This window comes from Panthera onca, chromosome B1 (genome assembly GCF_046562875.1).
Source record: "Panthera onca isolate mPanOnc1 chromosome B1, mPanOnc1 haplotype 2, whole genome shotgun sequence".
Classification (NCBI taxonomy): Eukaryota; Metazoa; Chordata; class Mammalia; order Carnivora; family Felidae; genus Panthera; species Panthera onca.
The window spans coordinates 7781236-7801946 of NC_138342.1; the positions used below are offsets into that span (position 1 = coordinate 7781236).

Below are 20711 nucleotides of genomic sequence, written 5' to 3' on the forward strand. Positions count from 1 at the left end.
AATATGGTCACTCAGTTGATTTTGACCGAGGGGCACAGTGCCTCCAGAAGCAATCAGGGCCAGGATAAATATTTCACTTATAAAGTTGAGAAACTGAAGCTCAGAGAGTCTCTACGGCTTGCCCAGACTCACTTGAGCCTGCGTTCTTTTGTCTGCAGGAGAATTTCATGTGGACCAAAGTGATACATTGGGAACCAAACTTCATTTCCAGTAGTGGGACAGGTGGGATGGGTGACTCAGAGGCTCGAGCCTGCCCACCTGTGCCCAGGAGACGACGCCCATCCGATGTGCAGGAGGGGGGTGAGGCGGGGGGCTCCGGGCACGTCCAGCCTGGGCCACACAGGTCCTTGAGGACCGTTAGCTGCCAGCCTCCTCTTTCCCAGGCTAGCGCCGGCTCCAGACCCCAGCATCACCTGTGAGAGCGAAGCCGGACCACCACTCTCAAAATGGAAGCATCAACAATCTTTCTGAGCTCTTTGTGCCCTCGAGAGAAATAAAATGCTCAGGATGAAATGTCAGACCCCCCCCCCCCTTTTTTTTTTTTTTTATAAACTGCTGAGCCCTGGTTGCTGGGACTATTCAGAGCTCACACGTCCATCCTAACAACAACAAAGAGAGAGCAAGTTAGGGAGAGATGGACATGTTGCACCAGCCAGGCTGATGGGTTATGCTTCCAGAACCTCCCAAGTCTCTTGCATCAGTGGAGACAAGCCGAGATGATGACAGCTGGTTTGAGAGGCAAGGAATTGGCTTCTCTTCCTGCTCTGCTCTGTCCTACCCCAGGGCGGCCTTTGTCTCCAGCTCCCGAATCTCTGTCATGCTGCCATGGAGGAAAGCGTCAGAGAACGAGAGAAGTAGGCTCTAATTCATCATGGGTGCAGAGCTCGTCCTGGTCGGCCTGAGGCCGAGGCAATTAGCTGGATGACAGAGGCAAGAAGCAGGGCATTAAGAAGGGGCCACCATTCACTATGTGTCGCGCACGGGCAAGACCCGGACCTGCCCCCGGCTCAGCCTGCCTCTGGGGTAGATTTCCCATTTCACAGATGAGGAACCAAGTAAATGCAGGAGGCAAAGTGATTTGCCCAGGATCACCCAACTACTAGGAGAAATGAGGCCAAAGCCTATATAGAGATATATAGATATATTGACACTCTTTCCATTACCTTATGGTCTCCCACCACCTCGGTGGCTGTGTCTGTGTGGGAGTTCCTTGCGGGCACTAGCGCTTGTTAAAAATCAGCCTGGACAGAGTGGAAGGATCTTGGGTTCTGGAAGGAGGCCATCTCAGGTATCTAGAACCTGGATCACCTGTACTATCAGGGCACTTCGAGCTGCCTCAGTCAAGGTCAACTCAGGACCTTGAATCAAGACTGGTTCAGCACAAAGTGGGATCTTCCAGCCAGGACAGGTGTGTGGGCCAGGGAAGATAGGCAGAAGCTTGGAGACAGAGGAGTTTGGTGGAGTCTTCCTGTGTCCCAGAGGCTCGGTGGTGAAGGGTTTCCACTGAACTGGAAGTACAACCAGCCAGGTTCGAACTTGACGCCTACTGCAAATGACCAGTGACTTTCAGCAAGTCTTGCCTGTCTAGAACTTTCTCAATCTGTGTTTGTACACATTTTAGTGGCTAGGTAGGGTATAACTTGAAGTTGGCTTAAAAAAAAAAACTTTACCCATTCATCTATCAATGGGCATTTGGGTTCTTTCCATCCTTTGGCTATTGTCGATAGGGCTGCCACAAACATGGGGGTGCATGTGTCCCTTCGAAACGGCACACCTGTATCCCTTGGATAAATGCCTAGTAGTGCAATGGCTGGGTCGTAGGGTAGTTCGATTTTTAGTTTTTTGAGGAACCTCCATACTGTTTTCCAGAGCGGCTGCACCAGCTTGAATTCCCACCAACAGTGCCAAAGAGAGCCTCTCTCTCCGCATCCTCGCCAACATCTGTTGTTGCCCGAGTTGTTAATGTTAGCCATTCTGACAGGTGAAGATGTGATTTGTATACACACACACACACACAATGGAGTACTACTCAGCAATCAAAAAGAATGAAATCTTGCCATTTGCAACTCCATGGATGGAACTAGAGGGTACTATGCTAAGCAAAATTAGTCAGAAAAAGGAAAATATCATATGACTTCACTCATATGAGGACTTTAAGCTACAAAACAGATGAACATAAGGGAAGGGAAGCAAAAATAAAACAGGAAGGGGGACAAAACAGAAGAGACTCTTAAATGTGGAGAACAAACAGAGGGTTACAGGAGGGGTTGTGGGTGGGGGGATGGGCTAATGGGGAAGGGGCACTAAGGAATCTACTCCTGAAATCATTGTTGCACTATATGCTAACTTAGATGTAAATAAAAAACAACAACAACAAAAACAACAAAAACTTTACACAACGCAGGAAGATTTTCTACAAATAACGATGATGGAATAAATGTGAGGCATTCGGACCACAGAACTATGTTCCCTGAGGTTCTGTGATGAGTACACTGTTCTGAAGTTCCTGTCAACCAAAGAAAGAAAAACACGTGGTCAGTCACAGGAGTCACATTGTCTATGAGCTAAAAGTAACCTCATTTTCCTCCACAAAGCAATTGAAGATTATTTTCATTTTCTAGGGCTATTGCACAACAAAGTACTCAAAACCGGGTGGCTTAAACCAACACACATTAATTCTGTCTCAGTTCTGGAAGTTAAAAGTGTGAAATTAGGGATGCCTGGGGGGCTCAGTTGGTTAAGTGTCCACCTTCGGCTCAGGTCATGATCTCACGGTTTGTGGGTTCAAGCCCCCCATCGGGCTCTGTGCTGACCGCTTGGAGCCTGGAGCCTGCTTCGGATTTTGTGTTTCCCCCTCCCTCTTCCTCTCCCCCACTCGCAATCTGTCTCTCTCTCTCTCAAAAATAAACATTAAAAAAATTTAAAAAAATAAGTGTGAAATTAAGGCATTATCAGGGCCGTGCTCTCTCTGAAACCTGGTAAAGGGGCTCCTTCCTTGTCTCTTCCTAGCTTCCGGCCATTTTCTTCCATCTTTGGCATTTCTTGTCTTGTAGACCTTGTCTTCATGGTCACGTGATGTTCCCCCTGTGCACATGTCTACCTCTGTGTCCAAACTTCCCCTTGGTAGGGCCATTTGTTCTATCAGATTAGGGGCCCACCCTATTCAGTATGACCTCATTTTAAACAATGTCATCTGCAACAGCTTTATTTTCATTTAAGGTTACATTATGAGGTACCGGGGGGTGTAACTTCAATATATATTTTTGGGGTACAAAATTCTACCCATAACAAGGATCATGATGGTTATGAGTTCAGGCTCTGGGCTCAGACTGGCTTGTTTGAATCCTGACTCCAGTGTTTCTTGGCTGTAGGACCTTGGGAAGGTTACTTCCCCTGTCTGTGCCTCAATTTCCTCCTATGTAAAATGGCATTTTAAGAGTATTAAACTCACAGAGTGTCTCTGAGAATGGAGATAATAGACAAAATGATTAAAAAATTGCTTAACCCATAGAATGCACTCCATTTCCATCCCATGGATCTGACATTCTAAGTTCATGTTGCTGGTATATAGCAAAACTGGATCTTGGGCCACGGAATTTCTGAAAGTGGGCAAAATGCATTTTCCTCTGTATTTTAGCTTAGTTGATTAACTACATTATGTTTAAATAAATATCCTTTATATATTTAAAAAAAAATTAATGTTTATTTTTGAGAGAGAGAGAGAGAGAGAGAGTGGAAGTGGGGGAGGGGCAGAAAGAGAGGGAGACACAGAATCCCAAGCAGGCTCCAGGCTCCAAGCTGTCAGTACAGAGCCCGATGGGGGGCTCGAACCCACAAACCGTGAGATCGTGACCTGAGCTGAAGTCAGATGCTTAACGGCGTGAGCCACTCAGGCGCCCCACCCTTTACATATTGTTAAATTTATTTATTTATTTTTGAGAGAGAGAGAGAGAGAGAGACCATGTTCACACAAGTTGGGAAGGGGCAGAGATAGAGGGAGAGAGAGAGAGAGAGAGAATTCCAGGGAGGCTCTGCATTATCAGCCCAGAGCCCTATGCAGGGCTCAAACTCATGAACTGTGAGATCATGCCCTGAACCGGAGTCGGATGCCTAACTAACTGAGACGTGAATCAAAGAAAGGACATGGGCAAATCAGTATCAGAGGCGGTTTAGGTATTGCTGAAAGGTAATCAGCTGTTGGTGTCCCAAGGAATATAAACTGTACAGGGGGACAGGGACATTGGCCGTCTTATTCACTAACGAATTCCTGCTGTCTCGAACAATGCCTGGCACAAAGTAGGTACTCAAGAAATAATTGGGCACTGCATGTAGAAAAGCTTTGCAAGTGGGCGTATGCTCTAATCTAGAAATGCTGTGCTTTTAGTAATTTCCTTTAAGGAAACAATTAAAGATAAGCAAAGATTTAGTTATTCTACTCTTGATGAAGGACGGTTTATAAAGCCAAAATGTTGGCAGCAGCCTAAATGCACATCCATAAGGGACTAGTTACATAAGTGACGGCCATCAGATGGCGTGCCATTTGCAGTGGGAGCTAAGGAGAACAGAGACCTCCAAAGAGGTCCGTGTCCCAACCTTCAGAACCTCCGAGTTTACAGATGTGATTAAGGTCAAGGGCCTCCATCTGGAGAAATTCTCCAGACTCCGTTGATCACATAAATCCTTAAAAGGGGAGAACATTCCCATGGTTGATCAGAGGGTGGCGATGGCAGCAGTATCCAAGGGATGCTGTGTTGTTGATCAAAGGTAGTGGAAGGGTCCTCAAGCCAAGGAACACAGTGGCCTCCAGAAGCTGGGAGGGGCAAGGCGACGGATTCTACCCTGGAGCCTCTGGAAGGTGTGTAGCCTTGCCCGCACCTTGAGGTTGGCCCGGTGAGGCACAGCAGACATCTGACTCCCAGGACTCTGATACCGTAAGTGCATCTTGGCTCAGGCCACAGGAGCGGTCACTGGTTCTCAGCAGCCACAGAGAACTCGTACTGTCTTCCGAAGATGCAACGGAACGGGGCCTCACACTCAGATGCCCACGGCAGCCAGGTGGTTGCCCGCTTGCTCATGAGTGCAAGCTAGCTCTCGTGTCGAACGATAAGTGGAAAGCTATTTAAACCGATACCAAATCTACCACCTGCTGTCTAGTCGCTTAGCCTATGAAGCCGCTACGTAAAAGGTAGAGGGGAGTGATGTGAGCCAACAATCTCTCACCTTCCCTGCGGTGGAAAAGTTATCAGCGTGAATGAATGCTCACAGCATATATATTCCTTTCACAGAAAATAGCTGCTCTCAAAAGGGCAGGCACAGTAGCATCCTTTTCTTTCGGTTTCGTAATGTTGTGTACACAGAAGAAGATCTGGAAGGATGTGATCTGATAACAGTAACCATCGGCCAGGGTAAGAGGCTGCAAATGTTAATGCGGCTTTGCTTGTCTGTGCATTCCGATTTCTTTGCAGGGGACCTATGCTGTTTTGAAAATGCACCGCACCTAAAATAGAGAAAGGAAGAGTGAATTGTTCCTACCTGGCAGGACAGTCCTGAGACCCATTCGAGAAACCCAACTTGAGCTATAAATTCCACGCCGTCACCAATTTTTGCCTTGTCTCCTGGGTGCTGGTGACAATTACCTGGGATGCCATTTCGGCCCGGGCCTCATTCATCCCTCCGTGGGGCCAATTCGGTGCAAAGTGTGCTGACCCTACAGAAAAGGCAGCACATTGGGGCTGCTTCCCTGGGGAGCCCTCCACACTGCAGCTACGAAACAGGGCCGTGCAAAACTCATAAATCCCCCGCCTTTTTTAATTAACAATACTGCAGAGTGGAGAATACAGTACATATTACCAGGTCACGCCATCCATCTCAGGGGGCTGAAAGCAACAGAATTGAAAACGGGGAACCGAATGGAACTTTCCCTGTGGCAATTCCCCTCCTCCCGCGTCACCCTCTCGCTCAGCTTTCGGGAGGCGGATTTAGTCTGAAATGCAAAGGCAGTTTCTCCTTGTGGAGAAGAAGTGGGGTCTGGAGGCAGACAGATCTGGGCTGGAACCCTACCTCCACCCTCCCCAGTTGACCACCCCGGGGCATGCTCCAATCTCCCTAACGTGCAGCTGCTTTATCTATTAAAAGGGATGATAGTTTCCACCTCCAAGTTTATTATGAGGATGAACCACGTAGAAAGCATTTAATACAGCTGGCACATCGTGAGCTCACAACATGCCATCGCTTATTAATTATGAATCATGTTTATTATTGCAGTCACTGTGTTATAGGTTAGTTCTCTGGGAGACTCTGGGGGAGATGTCTCCCCGCCCTGGATCTGCTTCTGGGGAGTGGCTTGTTTCATGGAAGGTATTGTTTATTCATGAATGCAACCCAACCCAATGCCCAAAGGATAGAAAGGTAGCTTATAGAAGTGAGTATAGGACGTGAAGATATCGTTCACGGGCAGGCTGTGGCAAAGGAAAATTTAACATAGGGAAATAGTCAGAGCTATCCATTCATGCTGGAAATGGTTAGCTCCCCAAAGCTGAGAAAATGTTGTTACTTTTCAGGGCACCTGAGCAGCTCAGTCGGTTGAACGTCAGACTCTTGATTTTGGCTCAGGTCCTGATCTCACGGTGCGTGACTTCAAGCCCTGCATGGGGCTCTGTGCTGACAATATGGAGCCTGCTTGAGATTCTCTCTCTCTCTCCCTCTCTCTCTGTTCCTCCCCTGCCTGTGCTCTCTCTCTCTCTCTCTCTCTCTCAAAGACAAACAAACAAACAAACAAACTTTAAAAAAGTTGTTTCTTTTCAAGTTCGGTACACTGGTTACAGGTGCACTGCAAACTTGTTTCTGGATCTCAGTGGGCAAAGAAAAAGACAATTAGCTAAAAGACTAGGAGAGGCGTGGATTTATCTTATCTTATCTTATCTTATCTTATCTTATCTTATCTTATCTTATCTTTTAATGTTTGTTTATTTTTGAGAGAGAGACAGAACTCAAGTGGGTTAGGGGCACAGAGAGAGGGAGACACAGAATCTGAAACAGGCTGCAGGCTCCAAGTCGTCAGCACAGAGCCCGCTGCGGGGCTCGAACTCACAGAGCTGTGAGATCGTGACCTGAGCTGAAGTCAGACGCTCAACCGACCGAGCCACCCAGGCGCCCCGGATTCCTTTTATTTTTTCTGGCAGTGAGGCCTGACAGGAGTCCTCTCGTGGGCTGTGCCGATGGGGACCCTCTACGTGAGCAATATCCACAACAATTCAGTAATACATAAAATGCCACCTCTGTTTTTTTAAGGACCTCTTTGGGAAAGGACAAAAGGTTATGTAACGAAGTGCGATTCTGCAGAGGGGCCATGATCATGCTATCCGGGAACACAGTTCTCAGTGGTCTGGCCTGCTCCTGAATATGGTGAGCGACAGCGGGGGTGGGGGGGTGGCTAGGGGGTGGTGGGGGCGTGGGGGGATCTCCCCCCCCGGGCATATTTTCTCCGGCACGAAAGGGGGCGCGTGCTTGCCCTTAAACACAGAATTCATGGTCACAGCTCAGCCCCGTGATGGTTCTGTGACTTGACCTAGTCCCTGAATAGTCACCGAACATGCTGAGTTTCTATTTCCTCATTCTTAAACTGGAGGGGCCAACACCGTAAGGTCATTTCCTTCCAGGACTAGTGGGAAGAACAGATTCCATTTTAAAGAAAGCGAGGATAAGTAATAGCCGTGCAGTGAAGACCAGATCGCTCCTCAGTCTACGCTTCCTCCGCCTCTCCAGTCACTGAAAATGGTCAGGACACCACTTTGAGGTCTGGGGAAATGCCAAAGTGAGACTTCGGCTCAGGTCATGATCTCACAGCTCTGTGAGTTCGAGCCCCGCATCGGGCTCTGTGCTGCCGACTTGGAGCCTGGAGCCTGAGGGTGAAGACGCTCCTAACCGAGTAAACATAGGAACCGTGGGAAGCACTATTCGCACCGTCTAGGCCCTTCCACTGGCGCCTTTAACCCCGTCTACACCCCTGTTTCCTACTCTGTGCAGATAACCACAGTACCTACCTGTGGGGCTTACTGCAAGAATGAGGTGGCTCAGAGGGGATGCTGTTCCCGGCAGGGAGAGAGTTGTGACTGTCTCTGCCTCAACCACCCACCATGGTTTCGACATACTGAACATCCCCTATGTATGTATCCATTAGCAAAGTCCGCCATCGGTGTGCTAACCAACTCCTCTTGCTCATTTTAGTGAAGTCTTTACTTATTTTTAACTTTTATTTATTTATTGCTTTAAGTTTATTTACTTCTCTATTTCTTTTTTTTTTTAAAAATCTAATGTGTATTCATTTTTGAGAGAGAGACAGACAGAACACAAGCAGGTGAGGGGCAGAGAGAGAGAGGGAGACACAGAATCCGAAGCGGGCTCCAGGCTCTGAGCTGTCAGCACAGAGCCTGACACGGGGCTTGAGCTCACGAACTGTAAGATCATGACCTGAGCTGAAGTCGGATGCTTAAGCGACTGAGCTACCCAGGAGCCCCCTCAGTGAAGATTTTAAAAAAGTAAGTGTTCACCTCTCTTCAAAATTTAGTTGCTCCTCGTATCTAAAAACGGCATCCTCAGGATACCTCTCTTGTAATTTTCGAGAGCTCAAAATGAAGCAGACTTCTGATCTGACATGGCAGAGGAGTGACCACATTGCACCAGGAAATGGTGCAGGATGGAAAACAATGGGGTGTCAGAAATGCACATTGTCAGCAAATGTATGAATAAATTATTCAGTTCCAAGGCATCGCGTTGCTTCACATACTGCAGTGATGTTTGGCGGTTTCGCAGGTGATTCGGTTAATATGTTAAGAGAAACCTTCCTGTTTTCGAGCGCAGTCGGGTGCATTTTGCAGAGTGACTTCTTTATTTTAGCTTCGGAAGCTAAATAGGTCGTTGCGGTTTTGTTCGGGAGCCTGGGAGTGGCACAGACTCTTCCCAGCTCTGTGATGAGACCCTGCGTCCCTGCCACCAGCACGGAGCTCTTCCCAGATTCGGTATTTTTCATCGGTGAAAACTGCTGAACACACACTTTCGTTCCGTTCAATAAGCCTTCACTGAGTATCGGTGTGGCTCTGGGGGATGCATTGATAAGACTCACCTCTGCCTTGGAGGATTGTAACCTACAGGGTGGGGGCCTTCGAGAGTCGATCATTTCAATCCACAGCCCATCCTTTCTTTGGTGCTAACTCCCTCGTTTCTCTTCTTTTCTTTTCTTTTCTTTTCTTTTCTTTCCTTTCCTTTCCTTTCCTTTCCTTTCCTTTCCTTCCCTTCCCTTCCCTTCCCTTCCCTCTTCTCTTCTCTTCTCTTCTCTTCTCTTCTCTTCTCTTCTCCTCTTCTCCTCTCTTCTCTTTTCTTTCTTTCCCTTCCCTTCCCTTATCTTCTCTTTTCTTCCTTTCCTTTCCTTTCCCCTTTCCTTTCCTTTCCTTTCCCTTCCTTTTCTTCCCTTCCCTTCCCTTCCCTCTTCTCTTCTCTTCTCTTCTCTTCTCTTCTCTTCTCTTCTCTTCTCCTCTTCTCCTCTCTTCTCTTTTCTTTCTTTCCCTTCCCTTCCCTTATCTTCTCTTTTCTTCCTTTCCTTTCCTCTTTTCTTTTCTTTTTTCTTTTCTCTTTCCTTTCCTTTCTTTCCTTTCCTTTTCCCTTTTCTCTTTCCTTTCCTTTCCTCTTTTCTTTTCTTTTCTTTTCTTTTCTTTTCTTTTCTTTTCTTTCCTTTCCTTTTCTTTCCTTTCCTTTCCTTTCCTTTCCTTTCCTTTCCTTTCCTTTCCTTTCCCTTCCCTTCCCTTCCCTTCCCTTCCCTTCTCTTCCTTTCCTTTCCTTTCTTTTCTTTTTTCTTCCCTTTCCTTTCTTTCCTTTTCTTTTTCTGTTCCTTTTCTTTTCTTTTCTTTTCTTTTCTTTTCTTTTCTTTTCTTTTCTTCTTCCTCCCAGGACTCATGGCTAAGCAGGTGGCTATATGGTACTGTCTAATTTTCTTATATTATCATTTCCCCTCTAGAACATAAACTCATGAGATCAGGGGTATTTTATGTTCCCGTCGGCATCCCACTCAAGGCGGACTCGGTATCTGTGAAGCGAACCCGTGTGCCAACCCCAATATGCACCTCTTTTAAAATCATGATTTGGGATTGTTCTGAGCTTCCGAGAGGACACACATCAAAGACCCACACGGGGAGTAAGTGCTGGAGCTCTGATGCCAACCAGGTCAGCTGGACTCCTGGAGCTGGAAGCTGTCGCAAGCAGTTCTTGTTTTTAAGAGCAGTCGCTGCAGCTTCCAGCAGAGACATGAGATTCAGCTCTGACTGGTGCATGTTTCTCTCTCTAGCGCCCCAGAGAACCACACCACCATTACCTAGGTGACTAAGTCAGGAAGCTGGGAATTAGCCTGAACGCTGTGGTCGGCCATCAGATCCTGCTGACTCTGTACCTGACTATCTCTCACACCCGCTTTCCCTGCCCTGTTCCCAGCCACGTGGTCCAAGCCGCCATCACATCTCATCAGGGTCAGGGCACGTAGCTTCCAAACTCCCCTCCCCCTTCCAGTCTCTCTCCCTCCAAGCCATTCCCCAAGCCTTGCATTTAGAGGCACACACTGAATCCTGTCTCTGTCTGTCCCTCCTGGTTCCTGTCAGTCTCCGAGACAAAGTATAGAGCACCCCCCGCCCCCCACCCCGGGAGACCAAGCCCAGGGTGCAATAACCCTCACCCCCCACACTTCCTTCTGACCCCTTCCAGGTTTTATCCCTGCTCCGTGTGTTCAACGTTAGGCACTTGGACTTGTTTCTAGTTCCCAAACATGTCAAGATGGTCCCAAATACCAAGCCTTCGCTTGACATTCTCCCCATTTGAAATGCTTTTCTGCACCTGTCCATCCAGAGAGCCCCACATGCTTTTGGTTAATCACGCAGACCCAGGACCGGTTGGCCCGAGTTCCCCAAGCTTCACCACCAACTGACTGATGATGTTGAATGGCTAGCTTTGCCTTTTGTGCCTCAGTTTCTCCACCTGTAACAAAGAGATGAAAAGAGTCTAGTTCATAGCATCCTTGTGAGGATTTAGGAAGTTCATAAGTAGAAAGCACGTAAAACAGTGACGGGTCCTGAGTAGGCAATATCAGTAGCGATCTCTGGACCAGAAGCATCAGAACCCCTAGGGACTTGTTAGAAATGCAAATTCTCTGGTCCCACCTCAGACCTACTAAATCCGAAACTCTGAGAATGGGGCCCAGCGAGCCATGCTTTAACGAGGCCTCCAGAAGACTGTGACAGTATCTAGGGTTTCAGAACCCGCTGCTTGGCTGCTAGCGTTAACAGCAGTCACAGTGTCAGCATTGGTGCTGGTGGGAGCATTGCTATGAATGTCCTTGTCTATGTTTCAGCGTACAGACTAGTTCAGCTGCTGGCTTGGGGATTGCGGTACAAGGGCAGGTTCGAATTGGCAGGTCAGTGCCCAATGGTGCACCAAAGTGACTGTACACGTGTCTATTCCCACCAGCCTTGTGTGAGAAAGGCCTCCTGCTGGTCCACACTTTCATCGACACTTCATAATGGGAGACTTTTCAAATTTTTCCCATCTGGTAAATGTGAAATGACATACCCTTGTGCTTTAATTTATATTTATCTGGTGAATTATTACGAAGTTCAGAATCTTTGAAGACATGGTTTTTGGTCTCTCCCGTTTCCTCATCTGGGAAGTTTCTGTTTATAGCTATTGTACCTTTTTCCCCCCATTTGGATGTTTTTTCTTATCTATTTGTATATCAGATTTATATTTTTGAACGGTGTGTGAGATTCAAATAAATACGTGTATATAAGTTTCTTAGAATAGTGCACATGATCAGCATAGTTCAAGTGCTGGCCATTGTAATAATAATGTTTAATAATGTTACAGATTTATAAATTGGTCATTTTTTAATTGTACTCTGGTAATAGGCTTATGTCATGAATTTTTTTCATCTGAATTTATTGACATAACCATATTCTCTTCTCTTTTAATATGTTAGCATAATGAATCCTAGTAATAAAATAATGTTGAGCTGATTTTGAAATGGTAGAATATATCTAATTTGGTCAGGACATATTTTTATACAATTCTGTGTGCATGTTTGTTAACATCTGCTTAGGATTATGTAAAACTATCGGGGGCTGATATTTTCTTTGAGAAATACTAACTTGACTTATTCTTAAAACAATTATATCATTGTTTTCATGTGGATAAGCAATGGGTTTGCTGAGGTTTTCTACTTCTTTCGATAGTTTAGTAAATTTACATATATACATATGTGTGTGTGTATGTGTATACATGTATTAAGAATTTGTCTAATTTCCCTAAACTTTCAACTTTACTTGTGTATAAATATCTCCCTAATATTCCACAATAGTCCCAAACTCTGTTTATGGTTTTAATCCTCACCGCATCTCTAGTTCCAAGGTCTTTTTTCAATCCTAATTTTTCACTTCTGATATTTTAAATTGTCCTGTCTCTTTTTCTTTGGTTCATCTAACCGTTGCATTGTCTTAATTTTCAGTTTTTCCAGAGAACCAACATTTGTACTGATGGATTTCTTAGCTGTTAATTTGGAGGCATATTTTCGCTTCCTTCGTTCGTCTCTTTAGCTATATTATAACCGCTCACTTTGGAAGCTTAGTTCATTAATTTCCTATGTCTTCATTTTTACTGTAACTGTGTAGGATTATCTATTTCCCCCTGGATACTATTTCAGAAGCGTCCCACAAGAACATTTTTTATATTTGATTTCTCATGTTCTCTAATTTTTGTATATCATTTCATCTCATGTGTGGGTTATTTCAAAGTTAAACGTGGAAGTTTTCAAGCTGTTGTTCTTGAGAGTCAATGACTACAGTGGTTCAGGGGTGGGGGTTTGGAGAGAGATGTTCGTGTTCTAATCCTAGCACTGCTGTTCCTCAACCACCCAACCCTGGGAAGATTCTCACTTTCTCAGTCTTGACTTTGGTCTCATCACCCACAAAAGAGAGTTGTTATGGGTCTCAGTGAGATAACATAATACTCAAACCACGTCTGGAATTCAGGAAGATTCATATGGCTGCTCGTATGTTGTGGTCTCTTTTAACTCAATTACGGTGTGCTCAAAATACAAAGTCTGCAGGGTACTTAACCCTTTGAATTGCAGAGAGTTTGCTTCACGGTTTTGTAGAGCATGGTCAGTTTTCATAAATGTTTCATGTGTGCTTATAAAATATCTAACCTCCCATTCTTCTCAAATGCCAGCAATTATCCCCTGCGCATGTAGGCACTAGGTCACTAGGTGTTTGTGGAGTCAGCATCTCCCCTACCCTGCAACGCAGATGGAGAGCTCAGTCTGTCTTCTGAATTCACCCTTTCTTATCACTTCGTCCCACCGGAAATCAATTCTCTTACTCTGATATCATTCATCCGTGCATTTTGAATATTTCTTATATTTTATCAAACATTTTTAAGTATGGCGTATCGAGAGGGGCTTCTGTGGATATTGGCTACAAACTGCCTAAAACAAAAGAGGGCGCCGAATGAGCGTCGCTGGCTAACTGAAGGCATGGAGACTTGGCTTCCCTGCATGAGAGCTTGGGCATCTTAGTAACATTCTTGAATCCTCTGACTTCTTATCTGAAAACTGAGTACGCCATGAGAGTTACCGTGATACATCTGTAAAAAGATTAGCATCACTTATGCCACATAAGAAACATTCCGTGCTTTAAAAGTCTCTAGTACAGTCAAGTGTTGATTTGACCCATGCTGGGAAGATTACATCATTATTGTCCACATACTTCAGCGTTGGATTCCAAACACACGTAAAAAAAGGAAGGGAAGGAAGGAGAAAATTGAAGAAAGTTGTTATTTGTCCCCAGAACTGGCTATGGCCCCAACTGTTGATCAAGAAATGGACTCAACTTGGTAGATGAGGAAGCTGGCACAGGCATTGCCAGTGACAATGAAGGATCACTGGCATAAGTGACACTTAAGGATCACTGGATAAGTGGCTTATCCAACGTCACATAGCTAGGAGGAGTTGACCTCAGGTCTACAAAGAAGGTTTGCAAATTGTTCATGCAACAGCTGGTCATCCTGAGATAGAGAAGGATGGTAAGGGCTACATCCAATGATTCTTTTATGTGAATCACTCTATCAAGCAATGAAAAGTACTCTTTTTTTCATGCTCAAGATGAACCTAGAACGTAGGTGCTCATATCTCCATTTTACAGATGAGAAAATTGAGGCACTCAAGAGGTTATGTAATTTTCCCATAGTCACCCAGCTAGTAGATGACAGAGCCAGCGTTCAAACCCAGAACTTGACGTCAGGCCGTGGGCTCCACGGCTCGCGTTCATACTAATTCCACTCGGATTGCACAGCTGGGAAACAGCAAACCAGTGTTTGAGCCCCGACGGTTTTTCTCTGGCGCCCACACTTAACCTCTAATCTGAATTGCTTATGCGGGTCTAACAAAGCACTTCTTTATTTAGCCGATCACTGAATTGGGTGACCTCATGTATTTCATTTTATACATCTCGTGTAAAGTTGAAACACTTAGAAAATAAAATTAATAGCAGCGAGTTATTAGCACTTGCCGGGTGCCCAGAGGTTTGCTAAGATCACAACTTCTCTAAGGCTCAGATTCTACTTTTCGGTGTTACCAAATTAAAAGGGACAAAAAATATAAAGTAGTTTTGCACATGAAATAATACTAAGAAATCAGGCAGCTGGTATCCAATCCAGAATGCCCGACTTCAAATACCATTGGACTAGCCACTATGTTACATTGTTGAGCTCTGATTAACAGGTTAAGAAACAGAGGATTAAAAAATAGAGATGCCTGGGTGGCTCAGCATCTGACCGACTCAGGTCATGACCTCGCGGTTCAGGAATTTGAGCCCCCGAGCCAGGCTCTGTGCTGACAGCTCGGAGCCTGAAGCCTGCTTTGGATCCTGTGTCTCCCCCTCTCTGCTCCTTCCCTGCTCACACTCTGTCTCTCCCTGTCTCTCAAAAATAAATAAATGTTAAAAAGAAAAAAAAGAGTTGTTTGGTTTTTGCTTTTGTGTTGTTGTTGTTCACATAGAATGCAAGTAGGTGGGTTAGTGTTAGGCCTAACTTTGGGAATTTCAATCGACATTGGTTTTTCACTATACCAGAGTGGCTCAGTACAAAAAAGAAAAAAAAAATTACTGTATAGAATAAAGAAGGCATGGGGAAAAGATATTGGCCGAGAAGAATTTCGGAATCAGAATGATGGGATAAAGAGTAAAAAGGTGGAAATTGGTGAAGATAGAAGATGCTAGAATGCTTACAATTTGACGTTTCCTGCAACGGCTGTGGTAGGCATCCTCCTAAAATGGCTCCCAAATAGCCCCACCCCCAGGCATTCACACCTTTGCGTATTCCCCTCCGGCAGAGTATCGGACAGTGACTTGTTGCTTTGAAGAGAACCTGACAAAAGAGATAAATGGCACTCCCATGATGAGGTCATAAAAGATGGAGTTTCATCTTGCCAGTAGTCTCTTCCTTTTGCTGAGACTCTCTCTTACCCTCTCACTTGCTCGCTTTGATGGAGCAAGTTGACGTGTTGGGAAAGGCTGTATGGAGAGGGCCACATGGCAAGACACTGAGGGCGAAACGTAGCCAGGAGCTCACGAGGAACTGGAGGCTGCCAACAGCCACCAGAGTGAGGTTGGAAGCTCCTTCTCCAAGTAAAGCCTGAGGGCGACACCATTCTGCCCAATATATAGGTCGCATCCTCGTGAGACAGCCAGCAGTATGGGGCCTGGCTAACTCATGGCTGGCTTCCTGTCCCACCTAAACTGTAAGGTGAGTGCGTGCTGTGTAAGCCACTACATATTAGAGGAGTTTGTGACACAGCAATAGATAGCTGACAGATCAAATATGGCCAGGAGTGAGCCATGCTGGAGGTCTTTTTCCGTGCTTCCCAAAGACCTGGTTCTAAACCCTTGTGAGGAAGGAGAGTGCTCTCAATGCGAGACATTTTGTGGCTGAATTTGAAGATATTAAAGGACCCAAGCGTCATCAACAGTTACGGAACCACTCTAATAATTGGCACCCGACTTTTATTCAGTTCCCTTGATCACTCTCCGGCACTAGGCTCCTGATGGAGGAAATCTTGCCCTGCCCTTACTCAGCTCTTACTATACTCACGATATTATATTCTTGAACTTTCCAGTATCAGCCAGTCATGTTTTGATTTCTACCTCTTACCCAAAGCATGTGACAGCTTACGCATCTTTGTACCGTTTAACCAGTAGAGCTTCACATTTTACCCAGAAAGCATCATCCCAATAGCATTATGCTCAATTTGCACCCCACTGAATTTTTAGACGGATGCAGATTTTTAAATATGGATGCATATGGACTGGCACACCGGTGAGAGTTTTATATTATGCAGGATGAAAGCTACTGTCCCAGGTCCCCCCATTAATTTAGTAGAAGCTCTCCATGAGCAGTCTTTGGCCGACTGACGTATCCCAAGACTCATCTGCCTAAGGCAGTAACAGATGGAACCTTCTCACAAGTTCTAGGGGGACACAAGGTAGCTTTTCGAGTCCCATAGTCTTCTCTAATTCTTCTCAATTCCACAAAGTCTTCCTGAGGTCCATGGGGATATTTACTTGCTGAAGCTACTTCTCCTCCTAATGAAAGTATTAAATGCTCACTCTATGGTTTCCTCTTGGGCCATTATCTCATAGATCTATTCTAGGTTCCCCGTCTCTTAACCCAATTTATAATCGCATGCTGGTGCAGCCTGCAAGATTTCTTGACAGGCTTCATTTAAAATGAGCAGCACAGATTTTGTTTTAATTATTACTTATCATCATCATCATTATCATTAATGGATATTATTTACTAAATGTCCTTTATTGGTCAGTGACTCTGCAGAGTTTTTTTTTTCCTCTAAGCATTAATTATCCCATAATTATCCCCTTTTTAAATAATTGAGGATACGGAGACTCAGAATTGTTCTGACTTGCTCAAGAGCACATCACTAATTAGAGATGAAGCTAAGGCTCAAATCTGACTCTCTGCCCAGTGCTCTTTTTGTTTCAGAGTTAGCAAAAGGGAAGAAAAGGTGCCCTTATGCATGGTTAGGAACATTATAGAACTCACTTCTGATTATTTTACGCTTTAAAAGCGCCTCACTCTCCGTGTTTTCTAAATTTCCCTACCGGAAAATGATTTGGTTCTTCTTTCTGATTCTTTCCAAACTGGGATCTGGTGACGGCAAATTGCTTCATCCTGGTTGCAGATGTGACACTACCTCTTAGGAGGGGTAGCCACAGAAGTGTTCCCACGCAGATAAAAGAGCCTGCCTCGAATAAGGATTTTGCTGGACCAGTGGAAACCAAGAAAGTCGAAGCATCCTTACTTAACGCTGTTAGTTGCATGGGCACACTGGCTTATGGGAAGCTACCATGAAATACAAATCGGAACCATTTTCATCGTGAGAAGGTCTGACATGTGAGCTCATCTTCTGCAGCTCCTAAAATATCACTCAACGTGTTAATGGATGTCAGTGGAAAATGGAGGCTCAGGTTTCTTCTTATTTTCCCTCCGAAGTCAGGGGTTCTCATTGCACCCCTTACACACCTCCACCCACCTTCAGGATCTCCCCGTGTCTCGCAACTGACGGCTGGTCTGCCCAGAGCTTTAATACGCCGTGAACTCCTTAAGACGGAACGCAGGTCACATGCTTCTTTAAAGTGTCCCAAGTGCCGGGCACGTGGCAACCACTCCAGAAATACTTTTTGAATAAATGCCTAAGTAAGCTAGGAAATGTACCGACACGTGAATGAACAGGGAGCTAGCCATCTAGGACCGGAAATCCCCATAAAGAAATTAAAACCAACGATAGCTAGCACGTATAATGCCTATTGTCAGACACCGCTCTTTTAATTCTATGCCATTTCATGCTCAGCACGGTGCTCTGACACAGGTACTGTCATGAATCCCATTTTATAAACGAGCATCCAAAATTTAACGAGGCCACACTTCTTGCCCAAGGTCACGAAGACATTAATGTCTGAGCTGGGTTTGGAAGCCAGAATCTGAGTGGTTTGCTACCATGTTGGATGGCCCGATGGTTTCCTATTCCCCAGCCAACGGGGATAGGAGCAGGTGAAGAGGTCGCTCAGGATTCCAAGACAGCGAACTAATTGTTCTTGGTGTTCTCAAGCGTATCATACCGTCTAATCACACTAGCAGAATTTGGCTAGGAAAGGCCAGGGACTGAATGGGAGTGCAGGTTTTCTGCCTCTATGTCTATTACCTTTCCCAAAAGAAGTCCAGTCAAATTACGGCCAAACTTAGCGAAGACGGGAAATAGATGAAGGGAATGAATAGTCACTTTATATCACACTGGGAATTTGGAACGCCACTGGGATTTTGTTTCTTCTCATTAAGTTCTCGTGATAACCTTGCAAGATGCATTTCAGCTCCTTTAAGCGAAGCCACCGTTGAGGCTCAGACAGGTTAGGGAATGGACTCCAGGTGACACAAATAGAAAGTGGCAGAGCAGGAACCCGGATGCCAATCTGCCAACCCCCAAATCCACACTTCTTGTGTGATGTCAGGCTTCTTCCACAAACGGGGCTTACAATTGACTTGTCATTAACGTGTGTGTCTGAGGACACAGGATCTAGCAGACCGAGTCAAAAACACACAGTAAAAATCAACCCTCGGTGAGTTGGTTTGACTCACATTACAGGATGAGTCACCATGAAAGATAAAGGCTGAAGCGGCAAGAGGAGGTGACCTGAGCCTCTGATTGTGCTCCCAACAAGCGTCAGGTAGGAGGGCCCTTGTGTGGGAAAGCATTTCTCTCTTTCTTTCTTTAAAAAAAAATTTTTTTTTTTTACAAGCTCTTGTTACACGGTTCAGTTATTTCAAGTTTTCTGATGGTTTGGGAACCAAAATGGGCTATTCTAAAAGACACAGTGAGAGCAGTTACTAACTAGGACGTACGCAGGCAGTGAAATTCTGATACGCCTCTGGGTCTGAAGGTCACCTTCAAAGTTCCTATTCTTGATCAGAGTTCAGAGTACAGATACCTTTCTTTCTGTGAAATGTGTGGATGGCCCCTTTATTAGGAATAAAATATATAGTAAATAGCACCTATTAATTTGGTTTGAAGGAGGTAGTCTTTCTGTCATGTACAAAATACATGACCTTGTGCAGGTGATTGAAACTCTCTGTGCCTTAGTGCCTCACCTGTGAATTAGGATCAATGATGGGAAGTCAGAGGGGATGGCTCTGGGCTGTAATGAGCTAATGCCCAGCATAGCACATGGATCTGAGTTGGCACTCAATCAATGGTGTTCTTTGCATGCTATATTATCTTATGGATGAGTCCCAATTGTAAATCCAATAAATCGTAGAAAGCACTTTTTACTGGTGATTTTCATAAGAGAGCACACAAATTGCACCTGCCATCTTCTATTTATCTGTTTGGTCAGGTTTGCCATATTTGGTGAAAATGAATTATTGAGCAGTTGAAGTTAATGAAAATGAAACTCTCAAATTTAATCGGGTCGTGATATTTGAAGCAAGGAAAAGTGGAATCTCCGTTCTTGCACTGGTTTTTTGATTCCATGGAAGCAGCAACGATAGTAGTGATCATATTATTGGTAGTTGTAATGGTAATAGACAATAATAATGGAAGGAAAAATAAGCATTATTGGGAAGGTACCACATGTGAGACCCTGTTTTAGTCATTATCCATACGCATTTCAAAATAGCCTTGGAAAGTAGGTATTTTAAGCATTAGCTTAATTAGCTGATGGCAATTATAAGTTTTTCTCAAAATATCTTTGAAATAAGAGAGAAATAAACTAAGTAAAAACAATAGCAGGGAATGATCATTTTTAAGCTGAACAGAATTAACAGTAGATAAATCAGTAAAATAATAATGATAATGGTAATAATTGTTACCACCATTGCTAGAGCATGAACTGAACGCTTACCTTGTACCAGGCACGGGGTTAGGTGATTTATATAAATGATACTATTTAAAACTTATAGTTGGAAGATGTTAACTACATAGAGAATGTACCCGAATGTGACCTAGGGAAGGAGACACTAAATGGGGATCTCATGAATTGCAGACAGTGGGACATACTCTGGGCTGTGAAGCTAGAAGGTGATCATGCTTCGTGTTCGCCAAACAATAATTGGATCACTATCTCAGCCTCCCTCCTCTCTTAGTTTGGATTCCCCTCCAAACAGAGCCTGAGACAAGGATTTAGGTGCAGATTGTACCGTTGGGAAGTGATTCAAGAATTTAGGCGTGAGATAACGAAAGCAAAAAGTAAATGAAGTGTGCATTATTTTTCTTTAACAATTTTGGAGTAATGTCTACACCCAACATGGGGCTCAAACTCATGACCCTGAGATCAAGAGTTGCATGCTCTACTGACTGAGCCAGCCAAATGCCCGTGGAGTGTGCATTGTTGACCGGGTTATCAGAATCAGAACTTGGCTTCAGTTGCACTGTGGGCCGCATAGAATCCTCTCAGAATGATCTCTCCAAGAACGGGGGTCTGCAACATTTATCTCTCAATCTCACGCCCCAGTGGTTGAGGGATCCCATGCAGTAAGTTCTTGCGTTTTTAGTCTTCCCTGAACGTGGGCACCAGAAAAAGCCCTAAGGCAGAAAAACAGCAGATGTTAAAACTCTTGCT

The 20711-nt window shown here is 44.9% G+C and overlaps 1 long non-coding RNA gene across 1 annotated transcript; it reads right to left on the bottom strand.

The window, feature by feature from the left end:
• Positions 1-2440: 2440 nt before the first annotated feature.
• Positions 2441-15447, bottom strand: LOC132693362 (uncharacterized). The gene is made up of 4 exons (XR_009616760.3): positions 15315-15447; positions 10876-11016; positions 5221-5497; positions 2441-2506 (listed from the first exon to the last, which is right to left on the bottom strand). It is a non-coding gene; the product is annotated as an uncharacterized LOC132693362 (long non-coding RNA).
• Between the last annotated feature and the right edge of the window lie 5264 nt (positions 15448-20711).